Source organism: Diplotaxodon limnothrissa, linkage group LG7, assembly GCF_057381915.1.
Source record: "Diplotaxodon limnothrissa isolate DT_005_m linkage group LG7, D_limnothrissa_male_GT1.1, whole genome shotgun sequence".
NCBI classification, from domain to species: domain Eukaryota; kingdom Metazoa; phylum Chordata; class Actinopteri; order Cichliformes; family Cichlidae; genus Diplotaxodon; species Diplotaxodon limnothrissa.
Genome location: NC_140602.1, coordinates 16,337,952 through 16,360,704, shown reverse-complemented (window position 1 = coordinate 16,360,704; position 22,753 = coordinate 16,337,952). Strand labels below are relative to the sequence as shown.

At 40.3% G+C, this 22,753-nt stretch overlaps 1 protein-coding gene across 1 annotated transcript in view; it reads left to right on the top strand.

The window, feature by feature from the left end:
* Positions 1-6,247: 6,247 nt before the first annotated feature.
* Positions 6,248-22,753, top strand: part of LOC146628078 (tumor protein p53-inducible protein 11-like) — a 46,535-nt gene continuing 30,029 nt past the window's right edge. The window contains exon 1 of the mRNA XM_085359344.1: positions 6,248-6,360. The gene's annotated coding sequence lies outside the window, so the exon portion shown is untranslated. The remainder of the gene's footprint in view (positions 6,361-22,753) is intronic.

Sequence of the window (22,753 nt, the reverse complement as noted above, 5' to 3'; positions counted from 1 at the left end):
TACTGATGCAAACAGGACTGAACTGAACTGTGAAGTGTTTGCTGAGGTGTGAACTCTGACAAAGAAAACCTTGTTCAGACACTCACGGCACCAGATCGAAGCTTGCAGGTCTGTTCCTATTCATCCCCCCAACTTTAAAAGTTCATCGTGGGCGCCAGGCTGGACTTTTTAAAAAAAAAATGTTTTAAATCTGCTATATTCTGCTGCTCGCTCTTATCTTCTTGCCTCACTGGTGTCTCACTGACACATATTTTATACTTTTATTTGGTCTTAATCAAATGCTCACTGATTGCTGATGGAGGGCTACATTATTTCCTTCTTTCCTGCATACATTTATCATCCAAGCACTTTCACTTGTTGACAATTCAACCTATTAGCTGCTAACAGCTGTTTGATATTGAAATGACACATTAATGTTGTGTGTGCTCATGCAGGCGAGTTACTCTATGGCTACATTAGTGGCTCCGCGGTGCTTTGAACTAAATAATAACATGAACCATTAACCATCTCCCAGTGATATTGGTGAAATAATACATGGATTATGCGGTGACCATGCACCAATCGGCGATAACATTAAAACCATTCATTTTGTCATATTACCCAAGTAGCTCACATGTCCTCAAAGCACTTATAACCCCTGTTGGAATAGCCTGACATTGGTAGCTGATCCTCTGAGCTGGATGTGACCTCTGTAGACAGGTCAGGTAGTTCTGAGGCAAAGTCAACAACTTGGTCCCCTTCTCTTATTTTGGCTGATTTCTTTAGGGGGGTCATCAGGCAGATCCTCTGCCTTCATCTCACCTGATCCGTAGCATCTTCCTTCACTACATCCATGAACCACTGAAGTTTTCAAACTGTTTTTGTGTAGTTTTCCCTTCCATGGGTGGTCACATCCATATGAGTGCCAGGATCCAAGGTTTCCCAACAGAACATTGCACTGAGAGGAGATAACCCAGGTTATCGAATGACCTGTCAGTTTGAATGTTTTGCTGAAAGATGCACATTTTCAACAGGTATATTTAAATACCTGATCTTACTTGACACTAAACATTGTTAGTTTTTGTTATGCTTTTTTAGAAAAAATTAAATATTCCTAAAATATGTTGCTCAACTTTGGCTATGTGTAAACTTTAGGACAAGCACGTAGGTGGCTAAGAGCTGTGGAGACATTTTTCTAAACAGCGGAGTTATCGTGGTGGGCTGACATGAAACGTGAAGCAGTCATCAAAGTGAGCAGGAAGGGGGTGGCTTGCCTGTCTATCCGTGCAGTATTTTCCAAAGTATTTTGGTCTAGTCTCAACAAAGTGGTATCTCGTTAAACACTGTGTTGTAGCCTACCAGCAAAACAAAAGTGGCCTAATAAAATATTTAAACGGCTCTCCGTTTCCGTGCATGCTGCATTGGTGTTCATTTATCCTCTGTGCTTTTGGAAGGAGTGGAGAAATTTACCGACATTGCCTGTGAAATGATCCACCAAGCAGTTTTCTACCTTAATGATGAAATATTAAGTAAACAACGCATGTAGCTGTGTGCAGGAAGTCATATACTCATCCTAGAAGGCGATGAGCGTGTTGATCCATTAGAAAACACTGCACAGCCCTGGCTTTATTCCCCCTAAACTGAACAAATATTGGTATTTTAAGACTTAAAAATATCTTTTATACCTGCATTCATTGCTTTAAAAAGGTTCGAACACTGTTGGTTTTTGTAAGCTTTGAGTCCAGCCATTCAGCTGGCACAGTCTTTTCATTTCAAACTGGAATTAATTAGAATTAATCTGTTTTTAATTAAGTTGTTAGCATTTCTTACCGGTGAGATGTGTAGGCACCTAAAATGAAAGAACCCATTTTTCTTGTTTGTTTGTTATTTTCAATTTTTTTCCTAACGCTCTTGAGAAATTGCTCAGCTCGTTTCATACATCATATAAAATGTGATTCATCATCACATTAAATCTAAAGTAGACCTATGTTTTTGCTAATATTTTATCCTTCTTGGAACAAATAGGCACACGAGTCTCAAAATAGCTCTTGGCTGGAGTAAAGAGGAAATTTAATTACACTTGAAAGAGGGAACCCTATTGTTTCCATAAGAAGTGAAGCTTAAATATTTAGTTGGATTCCCCCCCAGCAGCAGCACAATACGGCACACCGAGCGTTCATTTTTGTATCGAAACATTATTTCCATGTGCTTGAAGTCTTTTTAAATGAACTCTGTTGTGTAATCTCATTGGCTGCAGATCTCTGGCTTTTTGGAATACCTCATCTGTGTACTCCAATGATAACTGCTCCAGCATTTCTCTTTTTCTTCTCTGTCACCTTTTGTGTGGACACTATTCAGTGGAGCAGTAATTCAGCTTATGACCTGATTATTATTGAATTTATAGGTTCTTCCAATTCACGCCAGGATCAGATAGAGAAAATAATGATTAATCTGAAAGCAAAGAATGAGCCAAGGAAATGATTAACTCGCTGTGCGCTGGTCCAACCTGGTGGGAGAGGGGTCAACAAGCTTGTAAGCAGAGAGAATGGGTGGGGAAGAGGCACTGTAGCTCAAAACTGCATTTAACTAATACTTGACCTTTGCCTCTTTTCACTTTTGAGCAGCTATTGGACCGAAGTCGAGCCTCGTGAGCGAGTCTCTCTGATAAACATCCAAACCAGCAGAAACCTCTCCAACCCTCTTATTTGTTATACAAGAAAGAGGAGACCGGGACAGTTGTATTAATAATTAGAAATATCGGGTATTGCTTCTAAAAACAAGGAGGTTTATCCACCAGAATCAATAACTTCCAGTACATTTGCTCAAAAAGTTCACATATCAAATCACCTCTTCCTTTTTTCATTGTCTTCTTCATCATATCTTTCAGCTTTCATTATTGGCTGTGGACAGTATTGGCTCCTTTTCAGGAAGTCACTGTTCTCATCGATTTTGCACAGTTTTCCTGTTGCGATGCTTGCCTCAAAATAAAGCAAATAGCCCATCACAGCATTGCTCCTTAACAGCATATCCTGCTCGCTATAGAAAAAGGGAAGGATTAAGGGGAAAGGAAGATTTTTTTTATTTTTTTGGAATCTCTTCATACATTTTTAAGGGAACAGGATTACCATATGCGAGGAGTCATCGTGCTTTTTAAAACACCCTGGAATCGTAGGACATGAAGTGAGATGAAGCACAGCAGGAGAATTTAGGACTAATGCCTGAGAGGCTGTCAGACTTGATTAGATGAGGACGTAGGGTGCCTGGAAGAGAGCTGATAACAAGACCCCAATGTTACCTGGGGCTGTTGAGGTGTTTAGTATATGATGCTTATGGCCTAAGTCTAGTCTTTAAGGATTTGTTATCTGGACCATGTGTGCCCCATCATTGTTAATGAATCTTGTTAGCCTTGTATCCTCTTGTTTAGTAAAGAAATCGAGCTGTCTTGGCTACAAACCCTGATTTTCCAGGATTACATGATATATGTTTTATTTTAATCTTTTTATCTTCAGTGAAAACAGAAAACTGTTTCTCTTCCCGTTGCCATCCCAATTGCTTTGTTGACGTGAACCCTACCTTTTAAAATCAGTGAGAGAAAACAAGATAGGTTTTAAAGCCCCGTGCCTTTATCCACATTCATCAAACACCTTGTTCCAGTCAATCCCATATGGAAAAGAGTTGGCAGGAGGCAGAAACATTGAGTTTTGTGATACTGGAACCTGATTGGTTCGCTACACATTGGGGGTGTAAGAAGAGTGTTGTTTGTTTGACAGGTTTGAGTGTGGGTGAAGACAAAGCACACATGCCTCCCCCATACCAGCCCCTTTTCTTAGAGCCCATATTCTCTTGTTCATTGCTCAAATTGCACACAGAACATGCTTGCATTCCTGTGTCTGCAGGCTAAAAAAGGCACGCACTGAAAAATGGACAGGATAAAAGAGAAAAATCTCTATTTCAATCCATTGTGGCTTTCCATCAGTGTCTTCTCCCTCATTATGTGCCCATATCTTCAGTCCTCTCACACCAATCTGCTCACTCCAACACCTACCATCTTCTTCCATTTACCTGTAACAACCAGTCCTGTCACTGCTCAGTGTCAAATGTGACTGTTTCCCTTGAGTAACCAATATCCGGCTGAACCGTGGAACTGCATGTGTGTGTGTGTGTGCAATAATCAGGCGAGCAAAAATGCCACAGAAATAAATCTGATCTGCAGAGATGTTTTCCATGACTGCGATTACTAGTTAACGTAAACACCCTGCTGTGTTTAAGCGAACATTTTTTGCTATTAATGGAAGACGATATCTGTCTCACGTCGGCTTCGAGTCTGTTTTCAGTGTTTAACTGGAGTTTACGCGAGCAGTCACAAATCAGAAATGTGATGCTTGGCATTTTTCATGGAAACATGAAGGGGGGGGGGGGAATATGCACCAAAAGTGACACATCCAGTTAATTTCGTCTTTCTGTGGTGTTGCAATAAAATGTACAGAAACCTGTGTTTCCTGTGCTGTATGTGAGAGAAATCTGTGTGGGCTACGTTGCAACGTGAAGCCGCTCTGATTAATGTGTGCTACTTCACTTCTGGCAGCTACATCAGGCAAATCCTCAGAGATACTTCCTCCAACACTGCAGCACCTCAAAGCTCGCAGCGTGTTTTATTAGCACCTGGATGAGTATTGTTGAAGCTGTTACAAAGGCAGAAGATAAAAACAAATAAACCTGCCCTTTTCCTTGTAAGCTGTGAAAATAGTATGAGGAAATAGGAGGTTGCAAAATTGTACATATGTGTACACATATAGCTTGTAAAGTATGAGTAAAGTACGAGCAGAGAAATGTTATTACCAAAATAAAAGTGTTCATAGTTCTGCAGAAGCATGCCATCAGTGAGTGCGCAGGGTGTTTTTTGGGATTGGGGTGTTTACTTTATTTCCCAACCTAGGGGAAAAGCTTTGAATCACAACATAAATATGGGGGAAAACTTTGAGGCAAAGGAAGCAACTCGCTTTCTCTCTGATTTCTTTCGTATCATAGGCTCTATACAGTATAGCCTATTTATGTTTCTTAGTGTTGATTTTTTTTTCACTTAAATAACATTTGGAGTTTACACAAAGTCTTCAGCAACTGGAAAAAACCCATTTATCTAGCATATTCTTTGGGCAGGCTAATCAATGTGAGCCTTTCTTTGAGAGGAAGGTTCTCTGATCAAATAGTTGTGCAAACTGTTTATTCAGACGAGCTAATAATAATAATAGTTTATCTCCATATATGCTTTCTCTCTATGTGCCTAGTTTTTGTGCGTAATTTATTCTGGAGCATGCATTCATTTTTACTCTATTTTCTCTACTTGGGTATCTATTTTGGCGATGAGGCAGTTTAGCTTAATTCCAGTCAACAGCATGAAAGTGAAGGGCTGCATAGTTAGTTTATAGCATTTGCTATTGCTCTGTGATTCTGAAAAACAGTAATATTAAAATGGCAACAGCTCTGATGTGCGTTTACCTGACACTTTACCTCTTACTGTGAAAGATTTAAGGCCTGTAATGACTTTAATTTTATTTTTTATTTCTATACATAATAGGCCTTTTGGGAGATTTTCCTCCATCCCCAAGATTTTTATGGAGCTTCAAAATATATGAGCCTTATAATGAAGTTGAAGCAGTCTATTAAGCATGTGTTTGTGTACTCGCCATGGTAGTTCAATGACCTTGAACTTGAGAAGTTTCTTTGATGGGAGGTGGAAATGTCTTCAAAAAACTGAAGTCCAGCAGCTTTCTTTTCAAGCTGCTTAGCCTTACAGAATTAAGGCTGCTAAATGTCTTATAAGCACATTTAGCCTTACAGAATTACTTGTAGGTGGCACTTATAATCTTTAATCGCATATGACTACCCTGCAGTGGGTTTTATGTGATTTTTTTGTACTTTAACTACGTTAATGCCACATTTCTCTTTTTTCCCCAAAGTCACAGGGAGCCACTGGTCATCTACTAGACTTAACTTTTCTAAGTTAAAGACTAACTTAGGAAAGAAACACAAACAAATGAAGTAAAAATACTTTCAAGGTTTTTTATGTTTTTACTTACCGCGAATAACAGATCAGCACACTCATTAAACCATTCTTTATTTTGCTTTTAAAATTTTTGGCCTGTGGATCACTCTGGCGGGCTTTTGCTACTCTGTGTATTACGGTAGAAGAATGTGCGTGTGCGCCCTGGTGTGAGCGCCGGTTATTACGGTAGCGCGGTTGACGATTGTTTGCTGCTCCGGGGTCTGTGAAAGCGCCGAGCGCTGCGATGAACCTCCACAAAGCCCGCTCTGCTCTCCCGCTGTAACCGCAGCTTACGTCTCCCTCTGAGGCAAACTTTGGATACCGCTCCGCTTCCAGCTGTAAGTTACACACACGTCCTCGTGTTTTGGGCACATTTCCCGTCTTTCCTCTTCCTTTTTAACGAACTACAGTTTTACTTTAAGATGCTTCACGCTTTGTTTTCGTCTCGGAGAGTTAATTGTTAACTGTCAGATAAAATAGAAGTCATTACGCGCTGCATGACTCGGAAAGCTTTTCTTTCCTTCCTGAAAGAGGTTTATTTTTTTATTTTTTTATTTTTTTTTTAAATTTTGTTCGCACCCGTTAGTTTTTTTCCCCCTGTTGTATGAGTCGTTTATTTCAACTTTCTTAAAAGCTTTAATAGTATGCTACCACAGCCGGGGGACAATGAAGTTGAAAGTGGTGAACAGTTCTGTCAAACCCCACCTCATTAAGTTTAACGCTATTCCTAGCGTAGCGTTGAAGCTATAAGGATAAAAGGCTGTGTTAGTATTTAATTTTTAGCTATACATTAGCTTCCTAACTATCTGTGGCAACGTCTGAGCTGCTGCACCCCACCCAGTACATGTTTGGGAGCAGCTAATAATTGTTTGGTTATCCGGCTTAAAAGCATTTTACTGTCGTTATTCAACACGACACAGTCTATACTGTATTTCTTTTGGCTTGGTTTTAAATAGCAGTCTTCCAAGTTTATGGATTTCGTTATACATTTATTATTATTTTTAAACAAGTTAAGGCATTGGCTTAATGACAGAGGTGGAAACTCATTTTAACTAGAGTGGTTGGGCATTGAAAGCCACAACAAACTAATATCTTCCTATACTGGCAGATTAGAATGACATCTAAATGTGTTTTCTTGAGAAATGCCTCAGAAGCAGCTGTGTTTATTATAAAGAGAAGAGAGGACACATGCATGCATGCCTCAGTGTGCTGCAGTGTTTGTAATATAAAAATGAAAGGAATTTCTGCAAGTGTACACTGTCCACATTTATGCTTTCTTTTGAAATTGTAATTAAGATGAATTAAGATGAAGCATGGCTACTGATTTGACGTGTGTTTAAAGAGCTGCCCCTCATTGTAGGAAATTAAAAATCCCTCAGTGTGTGGGAGCCTGCTTAACGCCTGCGGGTCACATTAGTAATTGGTGTGTCAAGACTTGTCCCAAGCAGAGTTCAGCAATCCCTCAGTAGATGCTGAATAAACAGTCATGCTGTGAGTGTTTAGTTGTCTGAGGGGAAAGTCTCGCTTCTTTTTCTCCTGAGAGTTGCTGATTGAAATCTAAACTAAAAGTGCGTTTTCCACTTTCTGCCTGCTGAATTTGCTGAACATGTTGAGCTGGAAGGGTAGATGGTGAAGAGTTGTGTGTGTGTGTGTGTGTGTGGGTGGGGTTTCTTTTGTTTGTTTGGTTTTTTTTTTTTCCCCCCTTCCCCTCCCTCAGTGATACCGCTACTCGGTTCATGCGTGCTTATTGACACGCCCTTGTTTGCAAGGCAACAAGCGATTGAACACCTAACTCATGATGCTGGTATGAGTCAGACAAAAAGCAGCATGATGAAAGCGCCTCAGAAGCTTTTGCAAAAAATCTAATATTTCAAAATGTCACACGAGGAGACAAATGAGGGCTTTTCCTCTCAGCTTGAAGCCTTTAAAATTGCATCACTGGATTGCTGTTCTCATGAATGGAGCTCCCCCCCCCCATCCCTTTTTGCATGCATTTGAGTCGCACTGTTTTCCCCCTAATCATCTTGCACTTGGACATCTCATCCAGGCTCTCTGTGTGGGCAGTGGTTTCTTATTGGTCAAGGAAATGGGAAATGGTAAACTGCGCTTCGATCTTTATTCTTAGTGGTCATGGCGACAAAGTTCCCACCTTTGTGAAATTTAAAAAAAAACAAACAAAAAAACCCGCAACAAAAACCTGATGTTGAGTGGGCAGCACTGGATGCCTTTTTGTGATACTGTGGCTGTATTGATGTAAACATGTTTTCCAGCTGAGGTACTTGCTCAGAATTAGCCAATCTTTTAAGCTAAGTGAGGATAATCTAATCATCAGGTATTTTTATTGTTAACATAGTAGCACTCTGAATGAAGTAGTGGCTCTAGTAAAGAGGTCAGATGTGGCTCGATGTTGACCTTTTGGGCAATTTGCCTTTCCTGTGAACGCTTCTGCCTGCAGGATACCGTCACCTTAGCTAACCCTCAAAGACTGTTTTGGCTTTTGTTGCAAGCCCTTCTCACTAATGGCTCTCATGCAGAACAATATCACGGTTCACTGTGTCACACAGAAGTAGCACACACTGTCATGCAACTGTGCTTATTATCTGTCTGACCAATGAAATCCTGAGAGGGGTGCCTGCAGTGCAGAACTGCAGGTTTTGATTGTGTCCCTGTGCACTCCACCAGGCTGGATAGGGAGTTGGGCTGGTCTCAGTGGAGTTGGGCTGCGAGGCCAACATCATCCTGTGAGAGTTAAGCAGAAGCATATGTAGATGTGTTTATGTGTCTGTGTAGTCTTATATCAGAGCTCACTGAGACAAGCAGCAGCACAGAGTACAGCTCTGGGCAGTCCCACAGGCACATAAACATTCTTGTTTTACTGTCTGATGGGTAAGAAAAGCACATGGTAACATTTTTTTGTATTAACCTCTCAGTGATTTTAAAAATATTTCAGTTCACAACACTGTGCACCAGCATGGACCCAAACTAGCTATTCCATTTTTAACACAGAGAACATTTGTTTCTATTGCATTATCCTTTAAAAATGAAAATGTAGCACACGTTGTTGCTGTAGGGGAAAAATCAGAGTTTTGCCTTAAGCCTTGTTTTTAAGTGTTATGTAAATGGTTAGAGTAAGAATTTTGTTCAAACCACATCCCTGAATAAAGGCATCTTCTACTGTGCTCCTTTCATAATCGTCTCTTTAGATGTAGGCTATCCTCAAAATAGCAACAAATATGATTTACTTGAGCGAAACTGTGGTAAGCTATATTTAGTTTAATCTTTTTCTACTGACTTCTGGTCTGTCTCCAGGGCTTACTGTGCACCAGCAATATTGTCATGCCAGTGAAGATGGCTTTCTTCCTGGTGTCTTTGCTTTTAATTTCCTTCTGTCTGCTGTGACTCTGGGTTAGCAGACTCAGCAGATGAGTCCCTGTTTATTCCTAGTGGACAAGATTAGAGAAGCTAAGACTCCATGTTGCTTTTTAGATTTTGTCGTTTTATGGAGGTTGTAGACTTATTGATCTAGGAAATGCAGAAAAGTGGTTCTGTGGTTGAATGTTGGCAAAAGACTGGACAATTTTAGTGAATATTTGGCAAGGCCTTTCATTTTGAGAATTCCACACAGACTCTACAAAATCTCATCCTGGGTCCATTTCCTTGATGAGCACTGTAATTCCTTCTGCAATATTACTGTAATCTTTTGTCAGACTCACTTGCATCCTTATGCTCAAGGTGTGACCACAGCTAATAGTATTTATAATCAGGAAGTAGAGTAAAGCCTCTTACACACAGGCTACGTTTTTTTCTTTTTTCTTTTTTGGTTTGTTTGTTTGTTTGTTTTTTTTTTGTTTTTTCTGAAACAGCGATGCCATTCATTATCAGTTTAATTGTCCACAACTCCTGTCTCATTTTTGCTGCTAACCTGCTCTCCTCTGCCCTTTGTTATGCCTACGGAGTGGCTTACTGGACAGTTTGATTCAAACACCTCCAGTTATCCTTTAGGCGTTTTAAGAGAGGATCTCATCTATCTATTATCTTGGACTGCAGCTGGTGGTGGTAGTCCTTGTTCTGCTCGGAGCTCCACAGGGAGCTAGGAGGCCACTCTAATCAGAACTGGCAGCCGGTGGAGAGCTGGTTCGTGCCAAGCTTAGCAAGACTGCTGAGCAGAACAAAGACTGCCATCGGCAACTGCAGTCAGAGACGGTGAAGATTGAATTCATCAGCAAGATTAGAGGCTTACAGAAGAGACCCTTGATTATATTGCTCTGTTTTTGTTTTTTTGTTTTTTTAAAAGCTTTAAGCCTGTTTGATTACAGCAAAAATCATAATCACAACTATTTTGGTCAGTCATCTTGATTATTCATAAACTTAAAAGTTTTGCACTATATATGGGTAGGGATGGGTATCGTTTAGGTTTTATCCGATACCGGTACTTTTGAAACGGTGCCGGTGCTCAAACGGTGCTCAAACCGGTGCTTAAAGAATGGAGAACACAAAATTGGTCCAAAAACCTCTCATGTTCAGCTGTTTATTTTTTTGTAAAAAGATAACAATGTTAGCCTTTTCTGCAGCTATAGGACATATATGGTATCACTCTTGGCTGGAAGCAGTGCTTAAACAATGGAAAAAACACAAACTTTGTCCAAAAACCTCTCATGTTTAACTGTTTTCCACTCTTTCTTTGGTCATTTTAGCCTTTTTGTTTTGGCCAGGGTGAAGGGAGTATCTGCCATCAAACAAGAAGACAGCCACATGTAACTATGATGACGTTTGCTAGTTCACCTTACATGCATTAATTTATTAACGTGGTTAGCCTACTCAACGTAAATTACACACGAACAACATTAAGCTACTCATGCAGAGAAGAACGGCTGCTGCTGCCATCATCATCCGTCATCATTTCTGCTACACTGGCAGGGCTAGGGGCCAGGACTCTCCTTTTCGGGTTTTTGGGGATGTTGCAAACTCCGGGTCTGATAACAGGCACCACACCCGCAGTAGATGTGCTCGGTGTGAGGTCTCGCAGCAAGCTATCAAATACGGCACATTTCTCGGCTTTTAAAAAAAAAACGCTATGCGTCGCCAGGTGTTTCATCAGATTTGAGGTGTTACCTCCTTTGACAGTATCACAGTATCAGCTTAAAGCACTTGTTGCAGGCTGCTGAGTTTGCATCTTTTGCTGTGAAGTACAGCCAGACTTTTGACCACTTTGCCCTGGGCGTTTTTAATCTGTAGCTCTGCTCTAAAAGAACGTACGTACCTGGACCCGCCTACTATCCTTGGAAATGTAAAATGATTGGCTAGAATCTAAAGTGTATCACAGCTCAGGAAAAAAAAGCACCGAAAAAAAGCACCGAAATGTGCGCTGCTTTTCGGTCTGGTTACTACCGTTTATGTCAGAACCAGTGCCATGATGGCACCGGATACCGGTACCCATCCCTATATATGGGGGATTTCCTTATACTTTAAATATAATTCGTATGTGAAAAACCCCCCAGAAAAAAACAAAACACATGTGGGCTCCAGGGGACACAGGGTTATCTGACTGGGACTTCTGACTCTAAAGCCCCTTCACCCCAACCAGTGGTGCCTGTCGGTCCACAGCCTCCACTGTGGGAATCCCTAGGGTACAAATGTGGTTATAAAGGGCCCCCTGCAGCAGCAGACTGGCTTGCATAGCAGCGCAGGGGTGAGCGACAGAGTACAGAAAGCAGACCATGTGAGAGACCCTGAGCGATCTGGGGACAACAAGTTAATAATGGAAACCTTGTGAGTTTTACTTCCTTTAGAAATAGCTTGTTGACTGAGATTTCTCTTTTAGTCATCTTGGTTGAATCTGTGATAAACAGTGAGCAAGTGTACACGTGCAAGCATGCACAGCTGTAACAGAACAGTATGCACCCATGGGTGTGCATATGCTCATAGAATAAATAACCAATAGAATCTAAATCTGTGTTAAGCACTACAGCTGGTTTGTTTCACTCCTGTACAATAGCACAGGAGTGAAAGAAGTCAGCAGTGAAATGAAACAGAAATGAGTATGTCTGGTAAAAGACCTGCTGCCTTTCACAATAAGAAATAATTCATGCTGTGCTGGTTAGCTGCTCACAGAGCTATGCTGTGGAGTTGGGTTAATTGAGTCTGTGCGTATTCGTGCTCACAGTGGAACATTGTGATTGTTTTGGCTGCTCGTATGCGCTCCTGCATTGAGACATTCCCCCCCATGGTTTCACCTTTGCCATTTAAACAAAGTCTCCATTCATTTATCCTCAGGAGCACACAGACATTACGTCTGACGTTTTCAACACCCTCGTACAGTGGGGCAAAAAAGTATTTAGTCAGCCACCGATTGTGCAAGTTCCCCCACCTAAAATGATGACAGAGGTCAGTAATTTGCACCAGAGGTACACTTCAACTGTGAGAGACAGAATGTGAAAAAAAAATCCATGAATCCACATGGTAGGATTTGTAAAGAATTTATTCGTAAATCAGGGTGGAAAATAAGTATTTGGCCAATAACAAAAATACAACTCAATACTTTGTAACATAACCTTTGTTGGCAATAACAGAGGTCAAACGTTTACTATAGGTCTTTACCAGGTTTGCACACACAGTAGCTGGTATTTTGGCCCATTCCTCCATGCAGATCTTCTCGAGAGCAGTGATGTTTTGGGGCTGTCGCCGAGCAACACGGACTTTCAACTCCCGCCACAGATTTTCTATGGGGTTGAGGTCTGGAGACTGGCTAGGCCACTCCAGGACTTTCAAATGCTTCTTACGGAGCCACTCCTTTGTTGCCCGGGCGGTGTGTTTTGGATCATTGTCATGTTGGAAGACCCAGCCTCGTTTCATCTTCAAAGTTCTCACTGATGGAAGGAGGTTTTGGCTCAAAATCTCACGATACATGGCCCCATTCATTCTGTCCTTAACATGGATCAGTCGTCCTGACCCCTTGGCAGAAAAACAGCATGATGTTTCCACCCCCATGCTTCACAGTAGGTATGGTGTTCTTGGGATGCAACTCAGTATTCTTCTTCCTCCAAACACGACGAGTTGAGTTTATACCAAAAAGTTCTACTAGAGCTGGGCGATATGAGATTTTTTCATATCACGATATGTTTTTTTCATTTCAGGCGATAACGATATCTATCACGATATAAGCCAAATAACTATATTTGTAAGATTTAAATGAGCCGTTGCTCACAAGTAAAATGTGAAATAATCAGCAGCTTGTTTTTATTTAAATATTTATTTCCCATAATAAGTTCAACAGGGTAGATGTACTTAAGGAACATGAGACTTTTTCAGATAAATAAAGGCAAATATTGCAAACTACACAAAAGGCAGCCGCTAAAGCGTTTAAGTTTCAAAATAGAACAAACAAAACAGACTAAATTGTCAATTCCACTTAGAAACAAAATATTAATTCTAAAAATAAATCTTAGTTTGTTTTACAGAAGAACAGACAAAACTGACTAACTTTTGTCAATATCAAATAAACTGAGAACTAAAAGGAAATTCTCAATCTCTCCTTGTTGTATAGCTGAGCTTTTCAAACAGTTTTAACAGTTACTTTAGTCTGACAAAAGCCGCATGACGAATTAGCGCTTCCAGTCAGAGACACGTACACGGGTATTTTTGAAAACGGAGATTTTCCGTTTTTCCGTTTTCGTTTTAAAAAATAATCCCGTCCACACATAAAGGCAGAAATGAAGGAAAACGCTGCTATGAACATGCCAAAGCAGCAGGTGGCGCTAGATTCCTAACCGTGCCGAAATGTCAGCCAATCAGAAGTCTAGAAGCCTCGGTGGGAAAAAGTAAACAAAGCTGGGGCATAGAAGCAGAACCCAGTCGTATGTGTGGACGGACAGTAACTGTGTGTATATGTAAGCATTTAAACACTGCAGAGAGTACAATTAACAGTAACAGTATTGTAGAAATTCATTTCACCGAAACAATAACGTGGCGCAGTGTGACGCATGCACCAGTTCATTGTATTTCCAGACTTGCTTTCGGCACAATTTACAGTGCACGCTACTCTGTTTTTTTGTCAGACTTGAAATAGCCGAAATACCTTCACACTACGGAACTTCTATGGCTCTTCCATTTGACAATCTCTCCGGCATTGGAACCGTCATCTGTTTTCTCTTCGGTCACGCTCGGTTGATTTTTCTAGTCGGCACACTCATTTCCTCCATTACCCGCTGGCTGCTTCCCAAACAAACACACGTGCGGCTTGGCACTTGTGCTGTACGTAACAAGTCACGCGACGTGACGCTGCGGCGGTGATTGGTTCGGCTCTGCGCTACTTAGTTTGGATTGGCTGACCTTTTTTTTTATTTTTTTTTTATTTTTTTTTTGAGGACAAGAGCGGCGAGGTCTATCGCGATAGCTTAATTTCTCTATCGAGTAAAAGTTATATCGCGATACGTATCGTTATCGTTCTATCGCCCAGCTCTAAGTTCTACTTTGGTTTCATCTGACCACATGACATTCTCCCAATCCTCTGCTGTATCATCCATGTGCTCTCTGGCAAACTTCAGACGGGCCTGGACATGCACTGGCTTCAGCAGCGGAACACGTCTGGCACTGCGGGATTTGATTCCCTGCCGTTGTAGTGTGTTACTGATGGTGACCTTTGTTACTTGGTCCCAGCAGGTCATTCACCAGGTCCCCCCGTGTGGTTCTGGGATCTTTGCTCACCGTTCTCATGATCATTTTGACCCCACGGGATGAGATCTTGCGTGGAGCCCCAGATCGTGGGAGATTATCAGTGGTCTTGTATGTCTTCCATTTTCTGATGATTGCTCCCACAGTTGATTTTTTCACACCAAGCTGCTTGCCTATTGTAGATTCACTCTTCCCAGTCTGGTGCAGGTCTACAATACTTTTCCTGGTGTCCTTCGAAAGCTCTTTGGTCTTGGCCATGGCGGAGTTTGGAATCTGACTGTTTGAGGCTGTGGACAGGTGTCTTTTATACAGATGATGAGTTCAAACAGGTGCCATTCATACAGGTAACGAGTGGGGGACAGAAAAGCTTCTTACAGAAGACGTTACAGGTCTGTGAGAGCCAGAGATTTTCCTTGTTTGAGGTGACCAAATACTTATTTTCCACCCTAATTTACGAATAAATTCTTTACAAATCCTACCATGTGGATTCATGGTTTTTTCTTTTTTCACATTCTGTCTCTCACAGTTGAAGTGTACCTCTGGTGCAAATTACTGACCTCTGTCATCATTTTAGGTGGGGGAACTTGCACAATCGGTGGCTGACTAAATACTTTTTTGCCCCACTGTATGGCTGGTTAGCTGACTTCCTGGCACCCTTTTACTGCTAGGATTCAAACCTACAGTGTGATGAAAGAAAAGAAAGGATCTCCTCTGCTAAATGTTGAGAATTAAGGCAGCAGCTTCATCTCCCTGTAGGATCAGTGTCACATCCATGCCACCCCTGTGGAGGTTCAGTAATCCCTATGGTATGGTTTGGTTTCTTTATTCACTCACAGATTCCTCATCATAAGTTCACCACTGAACATTTGGATTCTGCTAAACTCACAACTGTTACTCTTTTACTTCATTATGCATTACTTTCACGTTCCAGGTTCATCTAAAGGTCTTTTCACTGAAACAGGTCTTCTACCAAAGTCACTAGATTTCTATTCCAATAGCAAACTTGGATGATTAATTTAAGTATTGTTGAGCAACATTTAAGATAAAGTTTTCATTAATCAATTGCTTCTTTTCTTGTTTACTTGATTTTTCTGGACAGTAGCCAAAGAGTAAAACATGTCTTTATACCTTTTTTCAAAGTTGTTATGTTTATATTGTTTCAAATAATTGTTACAAATAATTAAGCAGTTGTTAATTAAAAGGGACAAAGTAAGCCTAAAAGGCTGGAATTATTGCTTATAAAAATGTTTATCATCCAGTTTTCCTAAGCTGCCTATTACTTTTAGGCAAACACATCTGGTAGCGACTGTGTTTGTCAGCAGAAAAGATGTCCCTGGTCCAAGTTGGCCAACCTTTGTTCAGCAGTGAGTGACTTTTCCTGCTGTGATGGTTTAGATAAGGATGGGAGTCTCATTTCCTATGACGCGATTCACAAACTTTGAGTTTGCAAGTTGGTGTAATCACACAGACTCTTTCAAACGCAAATTGTGTGTTTATATAACTGTCCAGGCTACAGCCAGTGCTCTCTTGACCAGTCTAAATACATTTATTAGTTACTTGATTATTAATTCTGCCTTAAACTTTAAATGTGTAATGAGCTAGCATATCATATTTAGATTATTGTTATTTTTATTAATTAGATCAGAGCACAAGCATAAAGACAAGTATCAAGTGAGCATTGACCACTTTGTTTTTCGACTGCATAATGCACATGCAGCTCATATCACAGTGGTCACAGCAGGTCACTATTTAAATTGGTTAAAGACGAAGGCTCATTTTCTTCTTCTTTAGCCATTTGTGCCTGTGGAAGTAGGCGCCATCAGCAAGAGGCCTTTGTGCCTTTGCCTCTAGCTGGCTCCAAGGAAGATCTATTTTCTTGGTGTCTGCTAAATAATAATAATAATAAGAAGAATAATGTAAATGTGTTAGTCCCTGTAGTGGACTAACATACCCCATGTGCTACTCTGCATTTAACCTATTCGCCCAGTGAAGCAGTGGGCAGCCACCAATGCAGCACCCGGGGAGCAGTGTGTAGGGTCGGTACCTTGCTCAGGGGTACTGCAGGGTAGCCGTACAGTGGAGTCAAATCCCCGACCTTCCGATCATGGGGCAACCACTCTACCTACTGAGCTATCCCTGCCAAAGGTGTCTTTACCACGTGCTTCTTGGATGGCTGGCCCTGCTCATGGCTTGGGGGTGTTTTATGTCAGGGCATGCATGGCTAGTTTTAGTACCATGTTCCCAATTCATCCTTACCACCTTGTTCCAGTTTCTTTTTCTACTGACACTTGTTGTGTCTCGCTCCTCAGATCGACATTGCTCATTTGGTCTGGCTAGTGGCTCTATTAAGAATTCTTCTCAGATGACTGCTGATAAAATGTCAAGCTGAGGGTAGTCTTTGTCATCCTGCATATTAAAGCTCAGGCTTGTCACCCTGCTTATTGATGTCATTCCCCTATTTTGTCTAAAATAGGCAAATAACTCCATTCTGTTAGGGTCTGAGTGTGACAGTTCAGACAATGACTGTGCTGTGATTTTGGCTGTATTTACTTGTAAATTGCTTGTGATTGCTCAGAGAGAAAGTTAGACCTCTCATTTCTTTTCCCTCTGAATCCTCACCCAAGAAGCACAGTAGAGAAAGAAGGAGAGCAAGGCACCGTTGCAAAGCAGTAGGACAACCACAGTTTTTGGGTTTTTTTCACTTGTTCTCAGATATTTTTGAGTTCATGTTGATTTCGTTTAAATATCATCGATCGTTTTGATAGCAGCCATTAAAACCCTGATGTGTGCACGAAGTTGCATAAAATCACCCAATTTAAAGTGCTTACTTTGAATAGCACTTCATAAGTTTGTTTAGAGATGAAATCACCAGGAATAATTCTTCTGTATGTTAAAGTAAAAAGTAGAAACACAGTTGAAAATGAGAATCCAAATTGAGTGAGATATGTCTCCAATTTGTGTGCTTAAGCTCTACAGGATGGTTATTGGTTGATTACATTACAAATTATGCAATCAGTGCAGCGTGACATGATGTGACGGGGAAGAGTTGGTTTTTTTTTTTTTGGTTTTTTTTTTTTGGTTTTTTTTTTTTTGGTGATTGTATGGGCCATCAGATATTATTTTTGTATTACCAAAATGTACATTCATCATTTTGAATTTCTTTCACTATTTGACCTGCTGTGATTAAATCTAAAGGGTATCATAAACATTTCTTAATCATGTTGTCCAGCTATAATGGTGTTATACTTCTGTCTGCACTATACCCGATGTGGTTTGCTGACATTGGTGAGGCAAAATGACAAGACTCTTCTTTCTATTGAAAGGTTTAATTTTCTTCTAAATGGTTTAAGGCAGTGCAGTCACAACTAGACTTTTGCCAGGGGAATAATTGAAGTAAGGACTAGGAGATAAATGCAACCTTCTTCATGATTAGATGTCTACCTCATTGTGCTTGGACATCAACCATCTTATGCAAGCATTGATTTGCCACTGGCTAAGGTTGATTCCCTCATTTGTTTCTGCGTAAACTCAGCTGAGCCCACATGGTCTTTGTGGTGTTCAGTAAAAACCTGATTAGCGAGTTGCTCAGATGTGCTTACATTTATTAGGAAGTGGTTTTGGTGTATACAAAGATTGCAATGTAGAGATAGGAATGGGGACAAAAAAACTCTGGAAAAACTGTATAAATGGCTTACTATACAGAAATTGGATCAGAAGTTTTATGTGTAGGAATTTACTGACAGAGAAGAAAGTTAAAATGTAATGTTTTAGGCCTAATGGAATAAAGACTGAAATATTAGGATTGTTGCTAGGTAGCCTACTAATGTTACTACGAGTTACAACGTTGCATTACATTAGCTTAAGCATTTATAATACATTAGCATTATATAAATTCTTATGGAGCGTAATTGATATTACACTGACAAGTAAGGAATAATAACAGAAAGTACTTTTATGTTCTACTTACTGCCTTCTTTATCAGTGAGTCAGGGTGGCAGTTGCACTACTTGCTATCTCTGTGTGTAGTATTTCCTCTTGTTGTGGTTGTCCATCTTCAGCATGTAAAGAAACAAAAGTCATAGGCTTACAGTGCCCCTCTCAGTTCTGGAAGAAGGAAAAAAACAAGTACAGTCACTTTTTTCTTTAATATAATTTTTGTATAGAAAAGTATCGTAAGCATCTCTTCTAGTGACATACCTACTCTGCAGTGAAATGTTCATCTTGGACTTGGAGCTTATAAATGTTAAACAACAGTTGCTTTTACTGAAATCCCTTTTGATTTGTATTGCTTGCTAGTCACTATACATTGTTTACTTCTCTGGGAAAGTGTACCTTAAGCTACAGTGTAGGCTATGGCAAAGGGTATAGAGCCACTTGTTGCTTCCACATGTGCTAAACATTTGGCTGCATGGTCTTGCCATTAAGTGCCAACATCATATACCTGAGCATAGACAGTGACAGCATTGTTCATTGCCCATTGGTTTTACTGTTTATATTCCCCCCAACCTGAAAGTAAAAATCAATTTAATTAGCTGTTGGTCTACACAGATTTCTGCTACTGGTGAAGTTTATTGAACACGATTTAAGTAAGTGGCTTTGATTTTTCTGGCACTTTAATAAAGCTTAAAAGCATCTGGGATAAAAGGGTGATATCCACACATCAAAGGCCTCACACACACTGAGTTTGGTGACATTCTGACGACTTAGAGCAAAGCTTCAGTCAGATGAAACCAGTAGCCTTTGAGAAAAAAGTTAATTCCTGTTAGTGCCATTTGTTAAATTGGCAGCATATAGTCATTTTGACTGTAGGCTGCTTTAGATTTCTCAAAATTATAATCTCTGATCTGTCATCTCATAATTATGGCGATCGTGGCTCAAGAGTTGGGAGTTCGCCTTGTAATCGGAAGGTTGCCGGTTCGAGCCCCGGCTTGGACAGTCTCGGTCGTTGTGTCCTTGGGCAAGACACTTCACCTGTTGCCTACTGGTGGTGGTCAGAGGGCCCGGTGGCGCCAGTGTCCGGCAGCCTCGCCTCTGTCAGTGCGCCCCAGGGTGGCTGTGGCTACAATGTAGCTGCCATCACCAGTGTGTGAATGGGTGGATGACTGGATATGTAAAGCGCTTTGGGGTCCTTAGTGACTAGTAAAGCGCTATATAAATACAGGCCATTTACCATTTATGTCCAATTTATTGCTGTCTGCTAACAAAGTTTATTTATATAGTTGTCTGTGTAATTAAGAAGTTAGAGTAATGTTCGCCTTATCACTGCATTTGTAAAGACTGATTTGTACTTTCTGCATAGAATTGAGAGGAAAGTTGAAGGCCATTTGTAAAATGCATTGTTCGAAGTATTGATTTTCTGCCACAGAGAACCTTTATCATTTGCACTGAGTCTGCTGTGTGGGAGCAAGATCGACAAACCAGTCGCAGAGTCTGAATATTAACAAGAATGGTGTGTGAGTCTGTTGGCATGGACCGCTAATGTGTATTGCTCTATCATTGGAAGATGGCTTTCTTACTGACAGGGGAAATTGATTCAAGTATTTCTGACAATGAGTCAGAGCTTGGTTATGTAGAACCATTCATAATTTGATGAAATGTTTAAATTATTATTATTGTTGTTGTTATTAATGCAGTGAGGTGTGGTTGGTGGCTCAGCTGCAAGGGAGGGGAAGAGCAGCAGTCGAGGGAGGCTGGTCATCACAGCTGGAAAGCCTTACTAATTGTGCCTTCCCTGTTTTAGTAGCCGCCAGGGCTGAAGAGGAGCTGTGGGCAGGAACAGTAAGACAAAAGTAGCTGAAAACCTGCTTGTGAAAGCACAAGAGTACTGAAAAGCACACTGTAAGTAAAGAAACATCCATGTAATAGTGAAATTTGGGTTCGGAAAAATTTTCATTATCAGCGTAAAAACAGACATTTCACAAGTATTATTTCTGTCAGATTTATCAAGCAGGTTTAGTAAAAAGTAATTTATTCATATAGCCCATACAAAAAGAACAGTAGTATACATTAGCCATGCTTGTGGGACAAGCAGTTTTCAGCAGTGCAGAATTTAGGCAAACATATACAAAATTATCACATAATGAATGGAATTTAGTCTATTTACTTCATCCAAATTGTGCTCAGGGTCATGTGTTGCTTCATGGGCACTTTTCTCCCCGTTTTCAGAAGAATCACTCCTCGTCTTAGAATAATGGTCAGATTTGAGTGAAAGTTGGACACAGTGATTACCTCAGGGGATTCATCCAAATTGTGTTAATCCAAGGTCGTGTTTGTTAATTAATGGGAAGTAACTTGTGACATGTGATGGATCTTTAGGTGGATGAACCACTGCATCAATGACATTCTGGTTGTTTATGTCGGTGTATTTTAATAATCAGGGTGTAGGCCTCTTTCTGTGCTCATTAAACCCTGTTTTAATGAGCATCGTTACGGTCACTGGCCCTACTGTAGATTAAACAGCAGTGTATTTAAAATTAACCTTTAAGATTTTTATCAGCAACATTAATCTTTATGAAACTGCCATGGATCACTTCTCTGCAGGACGTACTTTACTTTCGACATTTTAGGTTTGCTAATAATACACAGTGGTTTATAGTGTTTATAGTGTGAAACGGTTAATTTTGATGATCACTGTAGAAGCAATAATCATAGCAGTTCTTCAGACTAAAGAAAGCTGCAGAAGATTGTCAGCATACATAAAAGAATAAGACAAGCAGCTCAAAATAATGAAATGGTTTGTTACAGCCGTGACCATTGTTGTCCACATGCGCTTAACTTGATTTAGTTAAGCACATGTGGGCATGCTGTACAGTCCCTCATCTGTGACAATAGTGCCAGTCACTCTGCTTTCTGGTTGCACTCGCTGAGATTGGCAAGGATCCCAGTCCATTCCATCAATTAGTGGACCTACCTGGTTGATGTGCCCTTTAAGCCCAGTATATGACGTTAGAACCAGGATTAACAAAAGATGTGAACGTGAGAAAGGTAGCAGTGTGTGACGCTGCTCTCCCATATGGAACAAAATGGTAGTCAGCTTTTCAGTTTCAGGGTTGTTTCTCTGTGTTCTGAACTCTTATGTCTCTAAAGACATTTTTAAATACTGTGTGATTTTATTTATGTATTTGTATTTTTTTTTTTTTTTTTTTTTTTTTTTTTGTGAGCCAGCCAAAGTAATGCTTTCTTGCTTGAATAGTTTGGATAACACCTAAGATGTGCACTGAGTCTGCTAAGATTTAAATGTGCTGTATAACTGCAGACCATTTCACTTGTTTTGTTTGACATTTTCTTCATTGCTTGTTTAGTGTGAGCCCCAGAACATGGTGATTGTCATGCTGCCAGGTAATAATGGTAACGTCAACATCATCTTGTGCTTCAAAAGACTGCTTCCCAGTTTATGGCACAACAAGGAAGTTGTGCTTGGTTTCACTCACCTATACATACTCGAATGTGTTGCAGGGTAGTACTTAGAGATGGAACAAAATATTGATATGGCAATACATTCTGACTTCCTCTTTCAGTATGGCTGTACACTGAATAGATATTTTGCAGCCACTTGTCTTAGAGCTGCTGCTTTATGGCGCCCTGCATCACTCATGCATGTCAGTTAAGTGAAGCTAAACTAAATGAAAGGTATCCACCTTGTTGTTGTGAAGAGGAAACTCTTATCAAACTATTATCAAAATGGAATAATAATGATGCACGAATGTAATGCATATAAAATGCAGTGCTTGTTGGCTTTTCTAGGCCTATTTTTCCTTAGTCACTTTACAGATATCGTGAGGTATCACTGATAATTGCCTTGCAGTGTATTAAGTGTGATAGAATCACTATCATCATAACAAAATTATCATGGGAACCTTAATAGCTTGGTAAATCCTGATTTACCTTTATAGCCGATAAAAGTGGACACATTTCTGTGGAAACCAGCTTATGTGTGTTTACAGTCATTACTAGAACTACTGCTTTCGCTCAGGATGCTAAATGAGACCACAGAGAACATAAATGCACACCTTTGATGTACTAAAATACATATTAATAGATGTTGAAATAACACCAACGTGT